At 41.2% G+C, this 26,110-nt stretch overlaps 1 protein-coding gene across 4 annotated transcripts in view; it reads right to left on the reverse strand.

The window, feature by feature from the left end:
• PXYLP1 (2-phosphoxylose phosphatase 1) overlaps positions 1-14,256 on the reverse strand; it is a 63,514-nt gene extending 49,258 nt beyond the window's left edge. Inside the window, exon 1 of one of the 4 annotated variants that reach the window (XM_083849256.1) lies at positions 14,130-14,256. The gene's annotated coding sequence lies outside the window, so the exon portion shown is untranslated. Of the gene's footprint in view, positions 1-2,873; positions 2,964-4,796; positions 4,954-5,212; positions 5,999-14,129 lie in introns of those variants that run through there. The other 3 variants (XM_083849257.1, XM_083849253.1, XM_083849254.1) reach the window with 3 other exon arrangements.
• Positions 14,257-26,110: the final 11,854 nt, after the last annotated feature.

Genomic DNA, 26,110 nt, shown 5'->3' on the forward strand with positions numbered 1-26,110 from the left:
CAGTGGCTGATCAGATAACACTACAGCTCCAAAAAGCACACAAAGGCAAAGCAGTTAGCATACTTGAATTGTTATACATTTTATTTTTATTTTTTTAAGTTAAGATTTTATAGTTTACAGTTTTAATTGTTTGAGCAACTCTCCTGCCTACTGTAATGCTGCCCTCTGCATGCATTTCCAATATGAACCATCAAACGCTCTGGACACAAACACACCTCCCCCTGGCAGGGGTTGTAAGCTGCTGCAAAAACCTCTTCCCGGCCCTAACTTTGAAAGAAAACATCGTGGGGATACACTTCAATACTAATTGCAATCAACCAGTGAGGTCAGGTTGAATAAATAGATCAGATAAGAGATTTAGATTGGGAAGCTCATAAGCGGAGGAAAGAGTTTATGTTGACACACCAGGTCTGATTCACCCTACCCCACATTCGAGATGATATTAGTATGAAGGAAAGTACCTTCATCTGCGTATCTGCCCTTCTGCTCAAGTTAGACAGATCTGAGGATAAGACCTGAGCTCCCAAGTCTCCCCTTATTCTTTTAATTCCAGATGATCTTATACTGGGTCTGGTTTTGAGCTGGGTCTGTTTCAGCTCATACTGATAGAAAAGGACTAAGACTTTATTCAGCAATTTAGTCATTTTCCTGCAGCCTAACCCCAGAATGGTTATCAGACATGCGTTAGTGGACAGTCAGTATTTCCTGCTCCTCTTCTTCCCCACGACACTTCATACAACTGCCAGCTCGCCTGGGTGCTGAATAGATGAATGAGGAATAACGCAGGCATCATCCTGGGAGCGCTGCCGTGCTGCTTTGCAAGGCGGGACAGGACGCCTGTTCTTTCCCCAGTCCTCATGGCAGCAGCACAAATTAACCTCGAGACCACGTCATCTTACAGTTAGAGACAACCTGAGCACAACGGTGTGGGCAGGCTGGTTATTTCTTCAAGAGGAAACATAAAAATAGATTTAGGTAAACAGTGCTGGTGTTAAACGCTATGTCCCAGCATTTCATTTGGAAGTCTTATCGCAAACATTTCTGTTGCTTAGCTCCAGGAAGTTTATTTCTGAATTTATTGGCCCATCAGAAGCTTCTCACGAAGGTAACCCAACGTCTTCACAGGCAGAAATGCCTGCCTGTGCTAACTCCAGAACAATTAGCTCGCCAACACAACAGCCAGAGATGTGAGGAAGATGAACAAAGCATAAAAAAATATGGAAAAACACAAGGTAGACTGTCAATATTGCTCGTCCTTTTAAAATAACCATTGACAACGCAATATACATGATGTTCACAGGATCTCTTTTTTTTAAATCACCTGAGAGTATCAACCAAAGAAAACAGTACAGTTTATTCCACTGCATAAGTGTGGAATTTATTATAGGGGATGTGGAGACAAAGTTATGGTGTTTTGTTTTTTCCCCTCAACGGAAGACATTTATCATTTGACAGCTTTCTGGGGGAAACTGACTTCATTCTTGTCACACAAAAAGTCTGATGGTGTCGTAAGAACTATGGATGAAACAGCTGGAGAACACTTACTGAATACTATGTCTGAACAGCATTTATGAGCAAGTTTTTATCAAGCAGCGAGAAAAAATAAGCCTAATTATTTCAGCTTCCAAAAATCTGGTATGTTCAAGAAATACACCAGTTCTGTAGCTTTTCAATGCCCAGTTTCTCTCTTTTTAATCAATACGAAGTAGCCTGTCAATCTTGCTCTGAAGCTGTTCCCCATCATCAGCACCATTCAGTGATAATCATACATTTATCACCCACCTTTGTAGCCCTCCTGACAAAGACTCCTATTTCATTATAGCACTGCACAATACAACAATGCCTTTTTTTTTTTTTGGCTGTTTAGGACCAACCATTACATTTTATGACTCAGGCGTTGACTGGGAACAGTAAAAATGATGTTATCTGATTTAAAAAAAAATCATACAGAAATGGTGATTCTAACAGCACCCTTTCCCACTCTGTTTCTTCAATGAGAAAACCTCACCCAGCTGTAACCAGAGACCCCCTAGTACCTTCCAGACAAAAAGTGCATTTAATTTGAATGCTAAAATAAACCCAATGCCACAAAGCAAGCTACGTGGTCAAAGCTCACATGTTCCCGTATAGATATAAAACCCATATATATCTTTCACTAGGAAATTTTATTGTTAAAAAATTAAAAACTTTCTGCCCTGAATGATTTACAAAACCAAACGCTTGCTTAAGAGGACTCCATTCAGATTTCATCAAAGCACAGCCTGAATTTAACAGAACATGAAGCATGTCACAGTCTGTATCACATTTCTGATATCTTTCTGGGAAGTTCCTACATAAACCTTCAGCCATCATCATCCAATGTGTAGCTTTACAATCAACTGTTTCCATTTATATTTACACTTCTGTGCAATTTATACCATACTAGAGTCTGCATTTATCATAGAAGGAATTCTGAAAATCATTTCAAAGAGAAAGTGTGTTTTACAGCACAATCTTTGTACAACATTATTTTAGTACAATTCCAGTAAAATTACCACAAACCTAAAAATCATGCAAGTAGAAATCTTGCATGGAATTTACATTTCTAGCCTCCTCCCAGACATTTGTCATTCCGTCTCATTTTTCTACACAATTTAAGCTTTTATTTTTGAATGCAATTTTCCACTCAAGCTAGCTTATTTCTAAATACAACCTTCTAAGCATGAAACAATGCATTGCTCACTTAGTGACTCTTCCCACAGCGAGTCAAGACTACAGGCTACGTTCAAACACTGTTCCAATCTAACCTCCTGCCTAAACAGTTTTGAACCAAACCCCACTGTTTGTTCAGCATCTGAGCCACTGACATTCTCTTTAAACAAATCCTTCCTCACCTTCGAGACTGCCGTCTTGCAGCATTTGTCTGTGCTGGTCAAGACCCTGCCAACACAGCTGAGCTTCCAGGCTCCTCCCAACCCTTTTGAACAACCAAGGTACCACCACCTCCTTTGTAGCATCTGATATAAACCCTAAGTCAAATCACACCTAAATCATGAAGCACACGTTAGTAGGTGGCTTAGCATTTCATTCCTATACTTGTGAGATGCATGTTTGTCAGCAACATGCATCTCACAGTGGTGGTTTCTTGCATGCTAACTGCAAGTATTTTTTGTATTACTTAGAATAAAAACCTTGAGAAGAGAATATGCAACCAGACGTGAACATAAATCCAGATAAAAGCCAGTCTTAGTACTACATGAATCTGTCATTCATCTACTGAGCAATAAAATGCAGATACGCTTAAGATACAAGCCTTTTATAAATTAAAAAAAAAGCCTTTTAATTACAACAACAAAATCTGCAACTTCAGCAGGAAAAGCATCCCAAAGAAGTCAATCTAATTTCAAAGCTCTCATACCAGGTTATGAAAAGGAACAAAGACCTACATAAGAAATCTCACAGGATGCTCATGGTTTCCTTTGTCTAAGGAGGTCACGAGGGAGAAGCAGAAAGAACACACACCCCAGTGCAAAGCCACTGGAGAAAGCAAACTTTATGGGAGTCAGTAATTTTGCACACCTTGAAGCACTGGTTGTGTGTTTGCTCGTTCCAAGATGCCCACTTTTTAAGCTAATAAAAGCATGACAGAAATAAGATTGTGGTTACTGAAAGGCAAGGTCATAACTATAAAGCTGAAACAACATAACTAAGTGCAAAAAGTCTAAGCAGGATGGAGACCGCTGCACAAAGGTCTTTATGGCCACCGCTGTCAGCCCCTCACATGAGGGCAGGCTCTTGCTGAACAGGGAGCTGTTTTAGTGCATACTGAATCTTATAAAAATTCATGTTTCAGCTCTGCTAAGTTTACATAAAATATTTAAAAGACTACAATTAAAAGCCACTAGTGAGAGGAACATATGTGTTTTAACTATGCGTGCTACTTTTAGTTACCTTTCTGAGGAGATTAAAATTAAGCAGCTTTGCTTTCATCCCACTCACACCCTCCCACTACAAAGTCTGTCTGAGCAAATCCTCCTGCTACAGACGTCAAAACAGGGCATAAGTATTACAGCGACTTATTGCCAAAACGCGTTGGTTTAATATCCCATTATTATCGTAATACTGGCACAATAACTTATTATACGTGACGGCTTTTGCAGTTAGTCAGGGATGGATCCTCTTACTCAGGAGTTTCTTCATCCACACAGAAGTGTATTTGCTGAACGTGTAAAAGAGTAAAAGTAAGAGCTGAGCGAGATGAGATGCTCGTCGCAGGCCCTAACGCCAGACAAAACAAAGTCTGATCAGGGCATCGCACACACGCTTCCTACCCTGTCACTGCTGCTGTCCCAGCCTTCACCTAGAGCGATCGGACCAGAAATTCAGGTCACAGGATTTACAGAATATGTTGCTTAACCACTTACTTCCTATCATTTTCAACAAAACACTTTCACACATATATATTTTTTTTTGCGGGAGGGCCAAGGAGCCCCCCGTGCGGGAACACGACAAAACGAGGAGTAACCCATGCACGCAGGAGCCCGTTCGTGCCCCAGGGCTCGGGGCCGCTCCTGGGCAGCCTGCAACGCAGGAGCACGCCACGAAGCCTGCCCAGGGCTGTGCAGTCACCTGGGTTAAGGCACGTCCGAGGACAAGGCTCGCTATCGAACACGCTGAACACAACCAGCGTGGGAAATTAAAAAAAAATAAAAATAAAGAGAGAGAGAGAGAGAGAAACCCACACAAGTTGCTCGCCCCCCTCCCCTTCCCGGGACAGCGGAGCCGCCCGGGCCACCCGTCCCACAGCCACCCCTGACCTGCCCGCGGTGCCGCCGCCTCCTCTTCCTCCTCCTCGTCCCGGGGCCGGGCCCGCTGCCCGCCGCCACGCCACGGTTCGGGCTGGGCAGCCCGCCCAGCGCCCCGGCTCCGCCGAGCGCCGCCCTCCGTGGGGCTGCCCCCGCCCCGTCCCTCCCCCGCCGGGGCGGCCCCGACACGAGGAGCCGGCCCGGCCCCGCCAGGCCTCTCCCCGGCAGGCCCGGCGCTGAGGGGCGCCCCCCGGCCGGGGCCCGAGGAGGTGGTCCCGCGGCGCGGAGCCTGAGGCAGGCGAGCGAAATGGCTGCTGAAGGCGGCGTGGCCCCGCGTCCCTGTCACGGGAGAGTTGTGTGGATGCCAGTAAGGAGATAAACGAGTGCCGTGCTGTAGTTAGAGCGAGGGAAGGTTTTTCAGAACTCACCAAGTGCTCGCCAGGATTTACTGCCAGCGAAGACAGCTCCCAGCTAATCAGTCTTTCCCCTCCCAGACACAGATTGTCCGCCAGGAGGGGCGCTCATTTAATCCTACAGGCTGACCGTCTTTCCAATACACCAATTTTTCATCTGTCCCTACAACAGATCCTGAAACGAATGGTACAGATGCAGGGAATGCCCGAATTCCCTTTATGCTACCCCCCGACACATATATGCGGAACCACGTTGCTGGGGTTTTTGTCGTGTCCGGAGGCCAGCACAGCGAGCAGGTGGGCCACACGCTGCTGCGGTCCACAGTGCCGCCGAGGTACCACCGCCAGCTCCCCACCGCTTATCCACCAGGCCTCTGCTCCTGGGTCACGGTGACCTGCTGTCACGGCCCTGTCCACACAGGCACGAAGCCAGATTTGCTCTTTGATACCACACACCTACAGTCAACATGCCTAACAAGGAGACTGGGCACGTTTTTTCCAGCTGGACTAGTGCATCTGCCTGGCTGGTGTGACTGCAGCTGGCCGTGCTCCAAGGTTCTCCACCTTCCTGCCTTCTAGGAAAGGATGTAGGAATTCAGGCAGTTTTGACCGACAGACTGCACAGCGTTGCAGGAACTGACCTGCAGCTGGACGGCCACAAGACCACAGCCTTTACCTACGGCTGCCCTTTATAAACCAAACCCAGAGATGCGCAGCAGCACAGCAGTGGCCTGCCAACCAGCAGCTGCTCAGCACATACACAGAAGCTGCTGTTCTTTCCAGCTAGCAGCATCGCATCAGCTGAGAGCTAATCCATCATCACGGCTTTTTTTTTTTTAATTATTTGAATAAAACAAGTGCCAACCATCTGAACAAAACTGTTTCACAGAGGAGTAGGAGAGAAAATATGGGACCCTGGATGCAGAGTAATGAGATTTCCAACTACCATTCACTAGATCACTTTAGGGCATTGCAGGATTGCAAAATGCCCAATATTACCACAAAGAAATTTGGCCTTCTTTACCCAGAAAGCAGAGTACATGCTTCACAGAAAAATCATCTCCATATGGAAACAATGATTTACGATGACAGCAAATGCTTGCCACTACAGTTGTGTTTCCACCACCACCCAGAACAAAGTGCAATTCACAAAGGATTTGAAATTTAGAAACTGTCAATCTGTTTTTCTTGCAACAAAAGGATTTCATTTTCTTCACAGAACATTTTTGCTTTGGAGAATAAAATACAGTTGTCTGCATATACAAAATAAATTAACTTTGCCAGATATTATGTTATTTATCATATAAAAAACTATATGTACTCAAAGTTGCTAATATCTTGAAAGTTTCTCTGCAGAAATGCTGTACACTTGGATTTTATGGGGATGAAAGTAGAGGAGAAACTGAATACTCACAGGACAGAGCAACTGCAACTGCTATCTTTGGAGTAGGCTTGGAGTTATGCACAGTCCTGCCATATCACTTCACCTGATATTCTGGTCTACTGGATCTACTTTCTCTATACATACTATTATAAATCCATGTCTTTGAATAGTGTGAATACTATTTCATATCATCAGAATTTGCTCTTTTGCAAAGATCTTAAGGTACCCCCTTACAGTAGAGTGAATTAACTATGAATTAACAACAAAAAAAAAAAGTGCATTAACCAAACTGCAGCTGTGAGCATGTATGGACACAAACTGTGAGCTCGCTAACATCCACAGCTGCGTGTGGTCAAAACATGGCAGTGGCACTCTCTGACCTCAACCCCGAGAGGTAAATTGACAGCCTGAATTACAGAAGATAGGTCACAGTGAAATGCAGCCCCATCATCTAAGGGGAACAGTACTAATTTTATGGTTTACTTAAATTTTAAAGCTCCTGATCCTAATTCTCCTAAAATACTGCAGGATTAAGTATATTCCAACTATTTCGTTTGCCTATGGCCCATGTCCCCTTATTCTCTATTTCGTGAGCTTCTCTTTGTCCATGTTACCACCAGAGACGAGGATTAGAAACAGGCATGGAAAAACAGACCCCTTTTCCACAGATACAAATACAATTGTGAACAAGGCATTGCATATAAAGAATTTAGCAATGCATACAAAAATTAAAAGGAAGTCTGTTGAGAGGTTAGAAAAAGCACCCCTTCCCCACCCACCCCAAATAGGATTATCAGGCTTTTTTACACTGATTAGAGGTGTTTCCAGCCTCTTCCCAAGACGGAATTCACAAAGAACTCTGTTGAAAAATACCTCTTTGGTCTTTTAGCAAGGGCTTCAGAAGAGGAGATAAGCATGAGAATTCCTACTCTGGTAAACTTTCTGTATTACAGTGCTGATTTTCAGTGGATATCCAAAAAAATAGACGAAGAGAAAGCTAATGGCTGCATCTCAGCTAGAAATCTATCCCTATAGCTTCATCATCTTAGCTGTCCTTAGGAAAGATGCCTCCACAGATAACATTTTAGCACATTAAGACGGGGTGATCACAGTACACTCGAAATTTGGCAGTATATAAATAAGTGACATTTTAAAAGCGCAACATTGAATTTCACGCTATTTAAAAAGGAAAGTGTAAACATAAGTGATACTCATCTCAGAATCATTTTACCATAACTGCGTGTTTAAAGCATACCAGATAGGAAATTTTTTCTGATGTACCTCATATCCAAGATTTGTGTTTTAGGTTTCCTAGCATGATGCAAAGAACACTGCAAATTAAATAACAAAGTTTAATGAGAAATGACTGATTCATGGCACTGATCTAATTAAAATCACAAACAGGAAGTTGGTTTGTTCTTAGAAATCACTCAAGCAATTGTACTTGTCCTAAGCTTTCATTCTGTGTGTCATTCACTTTAGGTCTGTGATGCAGGCACAGTTTAGTAGTGCCCCTTGATAATGATTAGCAAGAAACCTGAGATGAAGCTTATGAATATCCAATATTTATTTCTAATACAGAAACCAGGTAAACTTAGAAAGAAAGAAATGGAGAAAAAATGTTCCTCATGTGCCAACATTGTTTGTTCTAGCAACAAGCTTCAAAGCAAAATACTTTAAGTCTTACAGGATTATGAGCTTTATAGCTTGTGTTTGGTTTTGTTGTTTTGCCTTTTTTTTTTTTTAAACCATTGATCACCTCTGCCTTCATTCATTCCTGGGCATTTCTGACTTATCATTAAATTACCATTCATACATTAAATTTGTTGGGATAGAATCTTTAAAAAACCCCAGGAAAGCTTTCATTCCTTCTTGGAACCAGAATCCTCCCTGTTACAGCTATCCCCATTCTTCCCACCTAGACACTGCTGGCATGCTATTGCTTTTCACATTCATGTGATTGTAACAGGAGTTCAGCTTGTATCCTGTGTTTGTGCCCCCTACCATACTGTTTCATATGGTACCTTCACTCAGAGATCCGCTAAGACTGAATTCAGCCAGTAACATCTACCAGAGGCAGAGTGTGTTAAAACTTCAGTTTTGGTCTCACATCCTGATAGTACCGAAGTGCAGATGAGTGGGAAGAGAGAGAGGCATGCCTCCACTCTACAGACAAGTTTATAGTCAGTTTTGCTCATAAAAGATGGTTTCTGCCACTTCTAAACTACAGTACATTTGAACTGTGAGAGAATATTTTAACTGAAGTAATATTTGAATAGGGTATTTCAATTCTAGTTTTACTTCTGCACTGTAGTAGTTTGAGGCTCTATACTTTAAAAAGAAATAAAATGAACAAAAATGAGAGTTTCAGCAGTCTGAATCTTTCCTTCACTTCCATTGTTTGACTATGGCTGTGGCTGCATTTCTCAGCTACATTCCTGAATACTTCACAAAGTCCTTACTCTCCATCTAGCAAAAGGTCACTTCTGACAATACCCAGTTCTTTAAGGAAGTACAATTCTCAGTTTGCTAATTACAGACTGAGATGCCTTGTGTCTCATTCCTACTGCTTTTAAGTATTTTAAGAAACTGCTGGTAGTTCTGGGAAGAAAACCATTTGAAAACAGTTATTTATGCCTGCTTTTTGCCACCACATATCTGAAATCTGATGTCATCTCTTTCAGTTTCTTTGTGCGTGTTTCTGCATCATTCCAAGTGCCACGTGACATATCTACCCCATGCCTGAACAAACTTATCCCTCGTTTTACAGTTCTGGATGCCTTGATGACTCATGTATATTTTGACATTTTATTTCTATAACCTCCCGGGGATGCCAGCATTCTTACCCATTAAATTACCTCAGCCTGAGTCTCATCAGATCTTTAGGAATCTTTTAATCATGTCATAACCATTGGTCTGGATACAGTGCCAAAGTGACTCACCCACATTTCTGTAACTGCTCTATTGCATTACAGCAGCTTTGGTTTTCTTTAGAGACTGCCTATTGTCTTATTCCTCAGCATTTCTACATATATGGCTTTACAGCATGTAAATTATCTTTGCAGGGGGTCACTCAATTCAGCCCTCAAACATGCCGTTTGGCAGTATATTGTGCTCATGTTAAATGTAATGTTTTCATCTCTTACTCTCAGGCTTAACTTCCTGATAAAAAACATCACACTCAGCCTCATCAGTTTCATCAGTAATCAAGCAATCAGAAATTACAGTACATACTATCAATATTACCATGTATAGCATTACTTTTTCTTGTAGTCTTTAACTGGTTGACTAAACCCCAAATAATAATTACAAATTCTACATTGTTTCTAGGTGGTGTTAAACAGACGCAGCAGAAGATTCCTTATCTGGCTGTACTTGACAGTATTCTCCTTTCCTCTGGATAGCCTCACAAAGAAAGCATTTTTTATTATCTTTCAGAGTGAATGGAAGTCTGCTGTTTGCACATGGCTCTAACCTCCTGGAGTATAAACATACACATAATATATACTAGCAAATGACTAAGTGGATTTAGTCCAGATGACTTAGTTGCAGGATTTTCAAAAATAGATCAGGACCTCTGAACAAATACAACTTCAACAGTTATTTTGGCCCATTACATTACTCTTCCTTCCTTTTCTATGCCCCACTGTCATGCAGCTGGGCACGTACCAATCATGGGATTAAAATACAAGCATTTTGTCCCAGCAGGTTTGCATCTTATTTCAGTAGGACCCTATGTGGTCACAAGAGTTTGTCAGGGCATGTCAAAGTAACATTGACCATTTAATCAACTCTTTTGACAACGATACAGTCAGCTACCTACCAGAGATAGTTTTAGTGCTCATGGGATAAGTATCACCAAATGGCAATATTGCACATCATATCCCAATTGTGCTTTTTCTAAGTGTGAAAACATAGTGTCACATTTTGAAGAAAAAAGTTTCTTGTCATTTCTTTATGAAGAAAATTCTGCAAGCAGCAGAAACCACAACTTGTATTTGGGGCTGAACTTTTTAGAAGAGGAAGTTCTCATGGGACCACACTCATGGAAGAATGTGCACAATATAAATAGACTGTAAGTACATTAAGAAAACACACGCATTATGCATTGCTGATTTCTCCCCCCAAAACCAAACACCTGTTTCCACTTTGCTGAGGTTCGGCAATCTTTGTAGCCAGATTGCTTCAGCACTGACATGTTAGCGAAAGACACAGCATGAGAACCACAGATCTCATTTCACTCAGTGCCACTAGAAAGAAAGCTAAAATGACTTTTGTTGTTGGGTTTTTGGTTTGTTTTTTTGGTGTTGTTTTGTTTTGGGCATAATATCTTATGACATCATACATCAGTTCAGATCAAAGAGCTCCTGTTCATAATTCGTTTTGAAGTAGTTTTAAATAAGATCTTACACTCGTTTGAGAGCAAAAACAAGTGACACAGACTCTAGTTTTTGTTATAATCTAAAATCTCTTTAATAAGTATTGATTACAATGATAACCAGTTATTCTTTTAATAGATTTCTGTTATTCTGAATACCCATCTTAAATTTGAATATCCCCTATCATGAGACTTGACAGACAACTTCTTGCAGAACAGCTTTAAAGCAAAATCAAATGTTAAGAACCTTTGCTCTTAAATCACTCTGCTCTGCCTCCTGGATTAGTAGCCAGCAATGTAAGGCTGTGAGACAGAAGGAGCCTCGGAGACAGCACCCACCTCTGCCACTCTGGTACGTCTGCTATTTGGTTGGCTCATCATTTCACCTATTTAAAGCTCCATTTGGTAATTTTCCACCAGGATTAGCTTCTGAAAAGAAACCCTACAAAGAGCTTAGAATAGTTCTCCAGAACACAGGTCTCAGATTGTCTGAATATGTATCATTGGTTTTATTTGCATTTCAAACAGCTCAGATGAAAGTACAAATGCCCAAAAAGGCAGCAGGTGCATAGATAAAGCAAAGGCCTCAAAAAACAACCCTTAAAATAACTGCATACATACACAACTACTCTCCAGTGTCATTTCTGATCCCAAACAGCTCCTTCTGTCTCTCTGGAATAAGGCAAGCCATTATTACAGCACTTAATTGGTTCTGTGGGTAACCAAGTCCAGCTGCTCTGTCTAGCAAAGCAGCACAGCTGCCTTCTCTCAGTCCAGAGGAGCTGGGGGGGGGGACACGAGGAGGGGAAAAAAAGAAGAAAAAAGGAAAGCACACACCACTTCAAGAGCTCCATTCTCAGGGTCTCACAAACCTGACTAGAATCTGGATTGGAATTTTAAACAGATCCCTTAGGAGCAGCAATCGGCTTCCTAGGCAACCGGGGTGGCCGCATCCACGCGCTGTTTACATGGAGATAGGAGGAAGGGCTGGGAGTGGAATATATGTAAAATTGCCCTTACACGCTCACGGGAGGGTTTCCTGGTTCATAAATATTCTTGCTGCAAGATGTGATTTTAGTTAAATTCAGACTCGACTTGCCAAAGTGGTGAGCAGTAAAGTTATTCAGAGTGACAGCTTTTAGCCTTCTGCTGCTGGGTGAGTTGGGACCAGATGCCAGCAAAACTGTTTTTTAAGTATCTGAATGCTTTCCCGTGCCTGAGGAACTCCCAAATACCTTGTTGGTGAAGATTTCTGACACTTCTGGTAGGCAGAACTAAAGAATTAATCCACAAAGCCAGGTGAATTTTAAGCATATTATATTATTTCTTCGTTGTATTTAGTTCACAGGGAAATTGCCAACTTTAAAAGTCTAATTAGGGAAGTCTGCCCAGGGGAAAAAAAAAAAAAAAGCCCTCTGCATTGAAATTATCAACTTCCCTATTACCCTATTCACTCACAGGCTTCAAATCTGCTCATGAGGGGCCCCACCCAGGAGTGAGAAGGGATGGCTGTGCCAAGTCATTTTCCTGTTAAAACCAACCCCAGGAGTGACCAAATAGTAAATATCTACGTCCCATATTACTGTTTTGTTGTTGTTGTTTTGTTTGTTTGTTTTGTTTTTTCCTACTAGGAAAAAAAACAGGAAATGCCATGGAATGGATACACGTCCACAAGCTCATCATGACATACAAATATTATTCATACTGTACTCTTTTTCACCATGGAGGCAAAAAATTCATACCTAACAGGACGCATTAGTGTCCTCAGCCTGTAACCAGTAACACTGGTCTGCTCTAAAGCCAGCAGGTACAGCTGCGTTTGGCATACTGACCTGGTGCTCCATCAGGAAAGAATGTATATAGAAATTCAGCTAGTAGGGATGGGTGTAGTTAAAACAACATGAAAATAAAAATATTAAGACATTATTACATTAAATACGAACCTAATAATTTTGAAAATTGAGTAGCTTATCTTCGTATTTCTGTGAGCGAGTCAATTGGCTGAGAATGCAAGGAACACATGTATAGCCTGGACCTGTCTCCTTGTTTAAGTAAAGATAAACAGTACTGTAAGGCCCACCTTTCCAAACTGTTAATCCTTGCATCTTAAAATTAACACTGACTGATATATTTTGAATCAGCAGAAGGCTTCTCCCACACAAATACATGCACATACTACTGTATCATACGAGCTTCCAGTAGGAACACATACAATTGCTCCAAGGCAGGAATAGTAACGCACTAAGCAGATATAAAGCCAGTTGCTTCAATATAATTTATTTCTAACTGTAATTAACATTCATGTCAGGAATACACCTCATTTTTAGGGCTCAATTCTGCAGACAGATCATACACATTTATGCTAGAGTCTCCTTTGCTATTAATGCATAGAAGACAGTTCCCCAGTGTTGTAGGAGTAAATAAGAAATTGGACAGAATGTAGGAAGTGAGTGACTTGTGTAGTGTTGTCTGAGTGGCAGAGGAAAAACAGTCAGCACGGCTAAGCTAGGCTTCTCCATTTCTATTTGCATATAGCACGAGCATTTCAAGTATTCATTTTCTCCTCACTACTTTAAGTTTGCCAAGTGAACAAAACCAGTATTAACCTCAAGAGTAGCTCCAACCCTAGGAGAACTTGCTTTTGGATGAAGAAACACTATATTTTAGTGTTTGATTCAACCTGGATTACAGGTTACACAGCCCCCTGTGAACAATGATAAACAGGCAAAAGACTGTATTCTGAGATCTAGGTAAGGAAATTGCAATTGCATCACTGCCTCATTCCTTTCAGGTCATTCAAGCATCTCCCGTTCTTACAGATCTTCACCTGGTACACTTTGGAAAGAAAACAAAAGAACAACTCCACAAAAAACATTCTCTTCCTTACCTACAGACTCTTTAAGCCAAACAATTTCTAATCCTTCCCTTGCCTTTTCCCTCCCCAGGGACCAGAGTGTTTTGCTTTTCTGCATACAGTTCTCAGATAATACACAGCTGAAGCTTCAGTGATTGAAGCCAGAGCTTCATCAGAATTAGGTTGTGATAATATAATTGATAATATAATTGAAACAGAACAGAAATTGTGAAATAAATAACAGTTGAAAATAACCATGCACATGTGCATGAACTTCTAGCAAAGAATTTCTAGATCACACAATAAGCTTACTTACTTAGACCAGAGTGATCTGCACTATGCAGGCAGCTCACAATGTCTGTGAAACTATGAAGGGGGACCCTCTGAAAATATGATTCGGTAGCACTTCTTAGATGGGTGGGAGGGGGTTAGTTCCACTACCTTCAGTAGAGTTACTGAAGATTTGAAGCTATATAAATATCAAACTTATCCTACACTTTTAAAATGCTGGAGTCAGGTACCTCTGATACTGACAACTTTATTTGGTGCATGCCCCATTCATCCTGCTGCTAAAGTGCAGGTGCATGCTGCTGGGCAGGGAGCAGTAACAGCCAGGAGCATCCCCAGAGTACCTGAACAATGGGAGAAGCACAGACCCAAAGATGAGGACCAGGTTGGAATAACAGCCCAAACCCTCATGCTAAGGAGGCAGGTCTTACGCTTGGGTGGGGACACCAGGTGAGGCTGGTCAGGATCATTAAGGTCTGTTAGTGGCCTCAGGGCCCTAACACATACTTCCTTCCCATATGAACCTCTGGAAATGTCCCTTGTCTACAGCCATGTCCAGTGGTACCTTCCTCAGTGAATAGGGCTCTGTATTAATCAGTTCTTTACATATTCTACAAATAGCATTGCTGGCTCTCAACAATCAGCTCTTAGGAGATTTCCACCTTTAGTTCAGATATGCGTGAAGAATGGCAAACTTAAAAGGTCAGAATAGTGTGCTGAAATGCTCTAATGTGTCACAAGAACATCTTCCCACAGCTGAGGATCCAGTATATGTAATGGGGTGGCAATAAAATCTACTTCAGTGTGTCTGAGGAATGCTTGATAAAACCTGTAAGTTTTGAAGTGCTCTGTAAAATGATAGATGCTAAAAAGGCCACTTGGAGATTACCCTTTGTTGCATATATCATAAGGGGAAATGTAATACTTTCATTTTTAGTATACTAAAGGCAGCATATTTTTTTTTAGGTTAAAAGAATGAATAACAGGCCAAATAATGGTCCTAGAGGTCAGCGATATCTAGCATGAATACTGAGTGTGTCAGCATTTAGTGCTCATGAAGAGTGACTGTCCGTATAAATCATTTGTCATTGTCACTCTGGGAACTCATATATTTTCAGAAAAAATGTGACTTCTTTGTCTTGTTAGTTTTTGCATACAGCTAACTGGCATGTTTCAAGGACAGGACAAGATCAAGAAAAGATGGGAGGGTACTGAGATAGGAATGCAAGAGAGACAAATGAGTTGTGTGCTGTCTGATGATAAAAAAAGACCATTTGATAATAGTCACCACAGAAAACAGCCAAATAATACAAATTGTATGCATGAGCATCGTATTGCCCATAATGAAAAGAACCAACCAAGCTACGGCTCAAATGCCTATTAGCTCAAGTACGTGTCTGAAAGCAAACATTCATATGAATGGAGCTGTCAGTAACAAACTGATTAATCCCTCAGTCCCAAATGAAGAGTGACCCAGCTGCAGCAGCCTTAATAGCTTCATCTTCAGATAAAGGAGAGACAGCAATAATGTTACTGCAGTCATCTGGAGAAAGCTGCAGGCCTCCTTAAATGTGAGTTAGGAATCATACCTGAAGGATCGCAGGTCCTGCCTAGGCATCAAGGCCTGAGGGATCCCCCAGACTGCTGCTGTATGTGTAGCTCTCCACAGAATACGTGCCATGGGACTTACCAACCAGCCAGCCAGGCAGAGCATGGTGCTCTCACTCTGTCATCACTTGTTCAAAGGTCTACAAACATCTCCAAACTCAGAACCTCCTCTCCGCGTCTGTGCTGTGGCAGAACTGGGATTCGGATCTGTATCCTGGCACCAAACATTTATACACATTGTGAGCTGCAGCTTGAGCACAGAGAAAATAGAGCAACTTGCTTCTCTCTCACTGACAGCCATTAAAGAGACTTCTCAGGGCTTTTACAGCTGCAGGAAACCAGGGGGCTATTTTCCTGAGAGCCTTCCAGTGAATTGAGTTTTCCATTTTGAGACTTTGATTACCCTTGCCCATTTCCAATAGTTTGATATTCCTCTCCAAAAGCTTGAAAATAGTATCAGCTTCTGAAATTTGTCCTTCATTTTTTTTTGTCAAAAACTGATGTTCTAAAATTGAATTTGAAATTGAAATTGAAATGCCATTTAAGTCATTTTTTTCCCTGTATGCTATGACAGTCTTAGTAGATTCTCAGAGCGTTTGAAGTACCATATATTGGTTGTGCTTATTTTTCAGGCTTACAGCAAGTACTCTGCCATCTCTCCAGTGACCTCAGTGGGTTTATTTCGGGTTTACATCAGCAGAAGGGAATTACCCCTTTTTAGACGTCAGATAGCAAGGAATGCATCCCAGAGCCAAGCGCAAGTTCTGAATGAGGAAAGCATTCTTACATTTAATACATACTTGATTTCCACTGTACTGCTGCTAATGTTAGGTACGTGTTCGAAGACTATTTACAAAACAAATTTCCTCTAAATTGGCACAGATACAAAGCATGCAGGCTCTTCAGTTCTGCTCTCAGCTACACTGGTGTCAGATTTACTCCACCTCCATGCACAAGAAGTAAAACCACGCCAAATGGGAATTATGAAGATGAGCTGAGGTATCCCAAAGGAACAACTGCAAACAGACAGGCCGACCATGTCAGGTTACTCAGGTAAATCCTGTTAAGGCTTTATGACCCTTTAGGGGGTAATCGTGTGCAACTGGGAAAAAGGACAACTAAAACCAGACCTACACAGGATGTGGTATGAAACACAAATGATTTTTCTTTTCCTGGCTGCCTGTAATTTAAAAAGTAAAACCAGTGCACAGGTCTCAGACAGGCTTATGGGTTAAACATTCTGTGAATAAGTGGAGACTATACTGTTCGTATGTGCTTGTTTATTGAATATTTTGCACGAGGAGAAAATGCTTGTTCCTTAACAGATTATAGGACAACCTGTGTTTCTCTAAGGGTACTATTTCTAATCCTTAAAGGCCCCTATTTATAATGCATTGAAAGTACTTTTTCTCTTGGATTTTTCTACTCTGTCAAATCAGAAATCTCCTGCAGAGGAGAAAATATTTGATTGCAGACTTTTAGTAAGCCTTCAAACTCTTACAGTGAATAATTTGCTGATTAAATGTAGTCACCTTCAGCCTCCTAATGGCTGTCTCGCTGAAGATGGTAACTAGGTAGAAGAATCAGTAAAATATATATAATTTCTGTAAAAATCTACAACCAGCAGTCTTGGGCATACTTTTTCCCCTCTCTCATGTACATAATTACTTACTCTTATAACAAATATGCAGTTCATAGTCCAGTCAGCGTAAGGTTTGGTGGACTTTACAGCCTTGTGATACTGGCTCTGATAATGTAATGGTTTAAAATCTAACTTATCACAACACAGCAGGCGTTACTGCAGTAAGGCCTGTTTTGTTCTCAGCCAATTGATGGGTGGGGTATTAAAGCACATATAGACGAGAAAGCTAATTTAACACTCTGGATGCTTAAACAAATAAGCTTATTAAAAGAGACAAGCAATTTCATGTCGTTTTCCTGCAGCTGAGAAATGCAAAATGTCAGTTTTCCTCTCTTGTAGTTTAGTTTAAAGCTAAACATTTCAGTTCTGAACAAAAGGAGGTGGGTAAACAAGTGCCTTTGAGGACAGGAGGAAAACATTGCTATTCTTCGCAATGAATGTCCCAAAGATCAAAAGCAGAATACTCTGCATTGTATCTATGATACCGGTGTCTCCGTAATGCACAAAGGGATGGCACATGGGCTCACACAAGTTTGACTGTAGCAAAGTAGCAGGGATCCCAGGGGCGTTCCCATGGAGCTTTCATTAGAAATGAAGACTCATGGTGTATTTAATCTGATCCCCTGAAAGACTTTGCTATGTGTCAATTGAGAGCAGCGCATAAAGACTAGAATAGCAGTCTGGCAAAGTGGGTTTAAAGCTGCACAATTTAGTGTAAACCAGTGTTTTACAACCCCCACCCCTCCAAAAGAAAAAAAATAAATCCTAAGAAATGTGGAAGAAAAATCAGACTTCAATCCACCAAATAAAAAGAATCTGAGTTGTGACTCCTCTGCTTTTCCTCAGTGTCTCATTGTTATTACAGGAACAGCCCCTGTTAGAATTGCAGTCCATATGTCGGGTGTGATTTGTACTGTTCTTGCCCCTGAAGTCAACTGAATGTAGACACAAAGGAATTCATTAGTGAGCACCCTGATAAAACAGGGATGACACCTCAAGCTCAAATAAGCTACAAGAGTTGTTGTATATTGAGGAATTTCTTCCCTGAAGATGAAGAGACAGCTTCATTGCCTGTCAGCTGTAAAAAGCCTGAAAATGCTCAGGTCAGACAGATCTGCCCACAAGGTTATTGCCTTATGTTGTATGATCCCAGGTAATACTTCTGAAACACACCCAACAAATTTTCTCTCAAAAAAAGCAGTGTAACAAAAGACTGCACTTAGTATCTCAGCCTTACCTCTAATTATTTCAGTTCCTTATTGCATGTTTCTTTCTTTTGATATAGGTTACATGTATAGCTGAGAAATTTTTATGTTAATCAGAAGCCTATGGGGTTAGCAAACTCCCCATATCTATGTCCTCTTGCAGAGCTTTATCTTCAGGTAATTGTTGACGAGATAAAGAGCAGAAATGCCACTCAACATCAGATATGGACCAATTTGACTGCTTTAGGTTAAAGAGTTGTATAAGAAAAGAATTGAACTCTGTCATTTCCTTCATTTTTCAAACTTTAACTTTTAACACATTACTTTGCCTGGTGCAATACAGACTTTTAACTTGATGCTTTTCATATACAAGTGATGGCAAACTTCAGATGTAATAATTGCTTCCTCTTCTTTGCTAAAACTACTGACAGAACAGAGGTCCCATACACAATAATGCTTATATTAAAATGCAGTGTAAATTATTTTTTTTTTCTTTCAGGCTAGTGATTCTTGTTACTCTGGCAAGCAAATATTTCAGCATCAGCCAGTTATTCTGGCTGTGAGAATAACTCTTAAAAGTTCCTGAAGTGTTCGCAATGGTGTAAAATTCTCTGCTTTCAGTTTTACTTCTTACTTTTTGTCTTTTGTTTTCCTTCATAAGACAGTGGTTTAAAGATTCAATTATTATTACTGATTAGAAAAATATTTTGTTTTCAGTCCACTGCTGCATTTTATTTTGATAGCCTTTTCAATTATCTCCAGATGGATTCTGTTAAAATGTTTTCAATTGTACACACGGTTTAAAAAACATAAATGTGTGGAGTATGAGAAATCATTATTGGAAAGAGTTCTGTATCTTTTTCTTCCTGAGATTTTTTTCACTCTAATATAACACTTCACATTTAACTGTCCTGTTTTTTTGTTTGTTTTGTTTTCCACATATTAAAGTTCCTGTTAAAATACCTCCTTTCTTCTAACTTTGTGGAGCGGATTATGAGCCCAATCAAGTAAGTGTAAAACTGTTCCCCCCTCAAAGAACTGAATTTACTGTTAGCAGAGAACAGAGAACAACATAATTTGGTGGTGACCTATTTTATTTTTTCCCGGTATAAAGATTTTCCTGGAGCTTTAGCAACAATTGTCCTCTCTGCTTTGGATTTTCTTCATCTAGTTTCGGTAGTAGTCTATACAATTCAAATATTTACAGAAACGGAGCCTTCATATAGAGTCAATAGCATCATGTTGCTTAAAACATTAAATTAACTAAGTTGTAGGTTTATTTTTTTTATTCAGTGCAGTGACTACTAAAACTGTTCCAGTCCTAGATCACTAGCCTGGGCAGAGTATCTTACCTGGGCAGCAAATTTCCTCCTGGGACTTCCACTAACATCTCTTCATGATGCTGTAATGCCCACCCTTCAACGTTTTGCCAAGTTTGCTGTCTATACAGTTATCACCACACATCTAACAGTGAGAGTACAGAATGCTTCAGTTTCTGTATTAGTACCACTACAGGTAACACCAGCTGAGCCCAGACACTTTAGCCTCTGAGCAATCTTTGTGGGATGTATTTCTTAAGCATCAAAAACTGTGTTGCACATTCACAAAAATGGGCAGCAAGCTAACTTGGGAAATAAAAAACATCCATGTCCTACAGTGAAATACAGGGAATAAGAGAGCCTCCTCACAGTGAAGCGTAGGAAACTATAATGATTTTATTGAAATCCAAGGGTTGACTGTCATGTAAACAGTGATATGATGTGCTACCATGAATAGCATTAGCTCCTTGATGACTAACTGCCCATGCTGCTTGCAGGTCATTCCTTCAAAATGGCAAAACCTTCATGGCACTAAATATGCTTCTTCTTGAAGTAAGCAGAGGGAATGGAAAGAGAATGCACGACAATCAGGACTAGTAAGTGATATACCAAACGCAGGTCATGGTGAAAGATGTATGTTCTCCAGAAACGAGGTAGTGACACTGGTATTGCTAGTAACAGCTCAGTACAGGGAGTTAAGTTCTTCAGTGTTAAGTTCTTCAGTCTTAGCCACTGCTTCCAATTGTTGGAAATACACTTGGAAAAACTTAGATTGTGTTGTATAACCTGGATGGTGTTCCCAGAACTTTGTATTCCAACTAGATCCACTGGGAAATTGTTAGTACTTTTTTTTTCTTTTTTCTTTTTTTTTTGCAAACTGTGTCTTGACCACTCATTAAAAGTGATCTCATTACACGTCTGAATAAGATACTTGAATCCCTCTCAGGTTTGCTGGCTTCTAGCATGTTGAGAGAAATCATAACAACTGAGTAACACCTGAAGTAACAAAACAGACAGTTTTATGATATAAATAAGTGACAGAAGATCTACTCACAATTTGATGCAAGAAGTTCAATTGTGCCAGAAAAGCAGGTAACTTAATCAGCAGCTGTCAGGTTTCAGTAGCCATTTGTTTTATTAGTTCTGAGAACAATAAAGGAACTCCTGTGTCCTACTTCCCAAAAGTGGCAAAATACAACGTAAAGCCCCTTAAAATCAGACATGCATCAGCTGGCTGAAGTTGAACTGTTTAACATCAAGACAGAAGCAGCCAAGCTATGTCTACACAGCAAAATAGGGTACACTGGCACTTACCTTTCTGGCTTTGCTAATGCCTGCCATGAAGATGTGGCAGCCAGCTCTGAGAATAGCAAGCTTTAATGTGCCTGCTGTTCTATGCTGGAGAGAATACCACCAAACCTCTGCTGCCTTCTTACTGCTGCTAGCTAAATTAAAGTTATCACGGATATAGCAAACACACTGTCATCACTGCAATGCTTTATTACGCTCTGAGAGTAGGTGCAGAGAGAAATAACCCAGTATAAACAGCCCCTACGTACTGAATACTGTCGTGAACTAGATTTGCCAAAACACAAGCCAAATGCTTTGGATATTTGAAAATCATTTGGAAAAAAGTACACATGAATATCACCTCAGCTTTAAATAATTTCTATAATAAAGGACACAGAGAAAAAGATAAGATCAATTAGAAGGCCTCTCTGGTAACTGCCAGTTTACACATTTGAGGCAGGACCAAAACTCAAATTGCTCAAAGCACATGCAGGGCTTTGATAGTATCTATTTATGCAAAGTATACCTGGCAGTCAGTAACTACTGGTGTTCCTCAGGGATCATTGCTGGGATCAGTACTGCTTAATGTCTTCATTAATGATTTGTATGATGGGACAGAGTGCACTATCAACAAATTTGCAGACAACACAGAATTGGGAAGAGCAGTCAACATGCTGGATGTCAGGGCTGCTCTTCAGAGGGACCTGAATGAGCTAGAGAAATGGACTGACAGGAACTTCATGGAGAATGACAAAAGCAAATGCAAATTCCTACAGCTGGGATGGAACGAACCCATGCAGCCCAGATGGGCTGGGGCCAACTGTCTGGGAAGAAGCTCTGCAGAATAAGATCTGAAGACCCATGTGAACATGTTCATACAAATCAGCAGGGTGCCCTGGGATCAAAGGATGCTAGCTGCATCCTGGGCTGTATCTGTGTAGCCAGCAGGTCAAGTGAAGTCATCATTCCCTCTATTTGGCACTTGTGATACCTCTCTGGAATACTGTATCCAGTATCAGGCTCTCCAGTACAAGAAAGATATTGACATACTGAAGTGAGTCCTGTGGACAGCCACCAAGATTGTTGGGGGCTGGCAAACACAATGTACGAGGAGAGGCAGAGAAAAGTGGGCCTGCCTTAAGGCAGAGAAAGACTGAAGGCAGGAAAGACTTAAGGCAGAAAAGACCACTAGAAAAGCCTTGAGGGGAGTCCTTAATTCTCTCTACAGCTGCCTGATCAGAGGATAGAGAGAAGATGGAGCCAGATTCTTCTCAGAGGTGCACAATGGTAGGATGACAGACAACAGACACAAGTTGGAACATAGGAAATACTGTTTAGATGTAAAGAAAAAGTTTTTATCATAGGAGTGATCAAATGCTGGAGCAGGCTGCCCAGGAGGTTGTGGGATCTCCCTCCTTGGAGGTATTTAAGACTCGACTGGACAAGCACAGGCACAATCTGACCTCATTACACCTGCTTTGAACAGGGAGTTGGACTAGATGACCTCTGGAGGTCCCATCCAACCCAAATTATTCCATGATGCTATGATTCCTAGATATAGAAAGAAATGCTACAGGGAGCTGCTGACAGCTAACCTGTATATGTCTGGAGAATAACAGGACGAAAAGCCATCTGAGCAACTACAAACCTGTTGGTCACAGAATCACAGAACGTTTAAGGCTGGAAGGGACCTCTGGAGGTCATCTGGTCCAACCTCCCTGCTCAAGCAGGGACACCTCAAGCAGGTTGCTCAGGACCATATCTAGACAGCTTTTGAAGATCTCCAAGGAGGGAGGCTCCCTCTGAGCAACCTGGTCCAGTGCTCAGCCACCCACACAAGGAAGAAATGCTACCTGATTGTTCAGACAGAACCTCCTGTGTTCCGATTTGTGCCCACTGCCTCTTGTCCTGGCACTGAGCACCACTGAAAAGAGCCCGGCTCCGTTCCCTTTCCACCCTCCCTTCAGGTATTTACAGACACTGATGAGATCCCCCCGAGCCTCCTCTCCTCCAGGCTGAGCAGTCCCAGCTCTCTCAGCCTCTCCTTACAGCAGAGTTGCTCCAGGCCCTTGTTTACCTTGATGGCCCTCTGCTGGACTCTTTCCAGTATGTCCAGGTCTTTCTTGTACTGGGGAACCCAGAACGGAACAAAGTGCTATAGATGTGGCCTCACCACTGCTGAGAAGAGGAGGGTCTGTCTTCAACAGATTGAAAAACTTCTGGACGCATCTTAAAGGCAAGAAATACAGAAGACCAAATGATGAATGGACACTGAAATAATATCCCATATCAGATTATCAGCAGCAAGTCTTTCAGATCATCCTAGTATCTTCTTTGATAAGAAATTCTTGGTAGTTGAGACCTGCTGTTTTTAAATAGCACTTTATGTTGAAAGTTTTTCAGTCTGAGGAAAACATTTAGTGAAATAAGTATAACCCAACTAGGGATCTGATGAAACTAAGGAACTGATAATTTGTGCCAAAAAAAAAAGAAGGCTGAAAATTGGATCTTTGCTGGTCTTTTCAAGGCCTGCAATTGGGACTACTTGTCTCTTTAATACTTAGTTTTGCCAGTGCCATTAAAAAGATGTGGGAGGTAATATTTGTCAAAGACAGGCACTGTTACCAATAATCAGAGAGGACTGAAATAACCTACAGAATGAAATGAAAGATCTTTGGGGTGACAGCACAGAAGCTCGGTTATATTTAATTGCACAGCATGCAAAGCCATGTATTTAAGGACTTGCAGCCAGCTGGAAATGACTAAGGAAAAAGATCTGGACAGGCTGGCAAATCACAGGCACTGTGTGGTGAGTCAAAGGGGTATGATGCAGCTGCGCAAGAAATACTACTCAACAAAAGGCTGTAATTTTTAGTGACTCTTTTGACATTTCTAGATCTCCTACCAAGAGAGACACCATGAATATTGCACAGTTTTTCAGAACCAGCTTTTGTGTTTCTAGAAACCTTTTCATTTCCCATACAGAGAGCAGCAAATGAAAAATGTGTGTGCACAGAGGGAGAGCAATGGAAAAAGACAGGGGAAACACCACAGAAGAAAACATAATTTTAGAGGGTGTTATTTTCTGTTTGGATAAAAAGCCATTAATTCCAGAAATATATCCAAAGATTGCTTTTGAAAGTTTTTAGCAATGTCAGTTCCGCTAAGTAAAGTACTGCTGCAGTAAATGATTTTAGAGGGTATGAATATAGGGATAGCAGGTGATGTCTTTCCAGCTTCTCTTTCAGCAATGTTATTTCTATACTAGACCTACAGCAGAGATTCTGCATACTTGAAATATTCAGACAATGTTGTTCATAGGCCACAAAAGCCAGAAGTAACAATTTTCTTAAATTGAATCCTATTAATAAATTCTATTATTCTACACTGATAGTTTCTTATTTTATTATTATATACATTATCAACTATGCTAGCAGCAGGATATAACAAATGCAAAATACTTGTTCAGGAACACTACTGTTTTCAGCAGGGAATAATTAAGAATACATTTCAATAACATTTAGGATTCTAATGAATAAAAGATAACTCATGCAGGCAACTCAGAGGCCTGTATAATTTTCTCCAAGGAGGTCAAAATGCATGATGAGTGCCTAATTTATAATGCAGCACTTTTGGGTCATATATTTCGGTAGCAGACAAGATGTGATGAAGGTTCAGGTAACATACAGGTTTGAAATGTCATCTTTCCTGCAGGAAGCCTTCAAAAGGATGTCAGAATTCTTCAGCATAATTCACCTGAAAAGCAGAAAATACCTCTGGGAGTGTTTCAGCACTCTGCGAACAGAATGTGTATCAAAAGCAAAAACTTTATCTCTTATTCACGGAAGCACTGATTGCATTTTCCCAGCTGGATCTGAGTTGGTAAACAAGCGCTAAGCACAACTGTGCTCTCATCTCCATAGCAGCAACATAATGAAAGCAGTAAAGAATATGACCATCCAACTGACTTTCTTTCAGACCCTCCACCATACCTCTAATTCTCATGATTGCCAGATGCAGCTATTTAGTTTTGTCTTCCCAAATTGCCTTCATTTTACTTCTACAAGAAAAATAACAAAGATGGTGAAAATCTGTTTATGTGGCTCAGCCTATTCAGGCCTGCCTGTCTAGTTTGGTTTAAACCTCACTAACTGCAGCAAGCGTAGGCTCGAGCTGCGTCATCTTAATCCTCTTGGAATCCACACCACAATACGGTGACAGCCCAACTAAAAATGACTCCCTACCTCTGTTTTACTCCTCATTTCAACCGGGATTCTGCATGCCTTTGTGCGGCAGGGGTGGAAGAAAGACTGTAGGGAGAGGAAATATCAAAGAAAGAAAGCGCGAGGGCTGTGATTGTACAGAACAGAGGCTTTAAACAGCCAAGGTTGAAGAGAAGGGCATTTGTACCTGGATCCACACACAGTGATGACCTTAAAACTACGGATCTCAAAATTATCAGTAATTTCTAACAAACACAGTTTGTTTGTAGGTCTGGGAGTTTTTAAATGCCTGCCTCCCAGTCGTTTTGTCTGATAAAAGCAAATGCCGAAGTTCAGTTGCTTTCTTTGTACTCTCTTGACATAGCCTCCTTCCTGTTCCCTTACACAACTCCAGCTCAGCAGTTTTTCAACATTTTCAAAAATTGCTCTTAAAGCTTGAACCAAACCCAAAGAATATCGTCTGTTTGGACAGGACACAACTGCCCTTCCCTACCAAGCGAGCAGACAGTAGCTCGCACTCCCTGTGATGCACTCCGGGGGTTTCAGACTGACGGGAGCATCTGGGAGGTATCTGGGGGACCGGGCAGTGCCAGGCCTCTGATGCAGATAGACACTGCTCAGGGCCAGTGCAAGGCCCGCAGAGGAAATAGGCAGCTTTGTGTGGCCCATTTTATTGCCTATAGAAAGAAAATCAGGATTTTTTCTGCCTCTTTTTGTCCGTG

This window comes from Anser anser (assembly GCF_964211835.1).
Source record: "Anser anser genome assembly, chromosome: 9".
NCBI lineage: Eukaryota > Metazoa > Chordata > Aves > Anseriformes > Anatidae > Anser > Anser anser.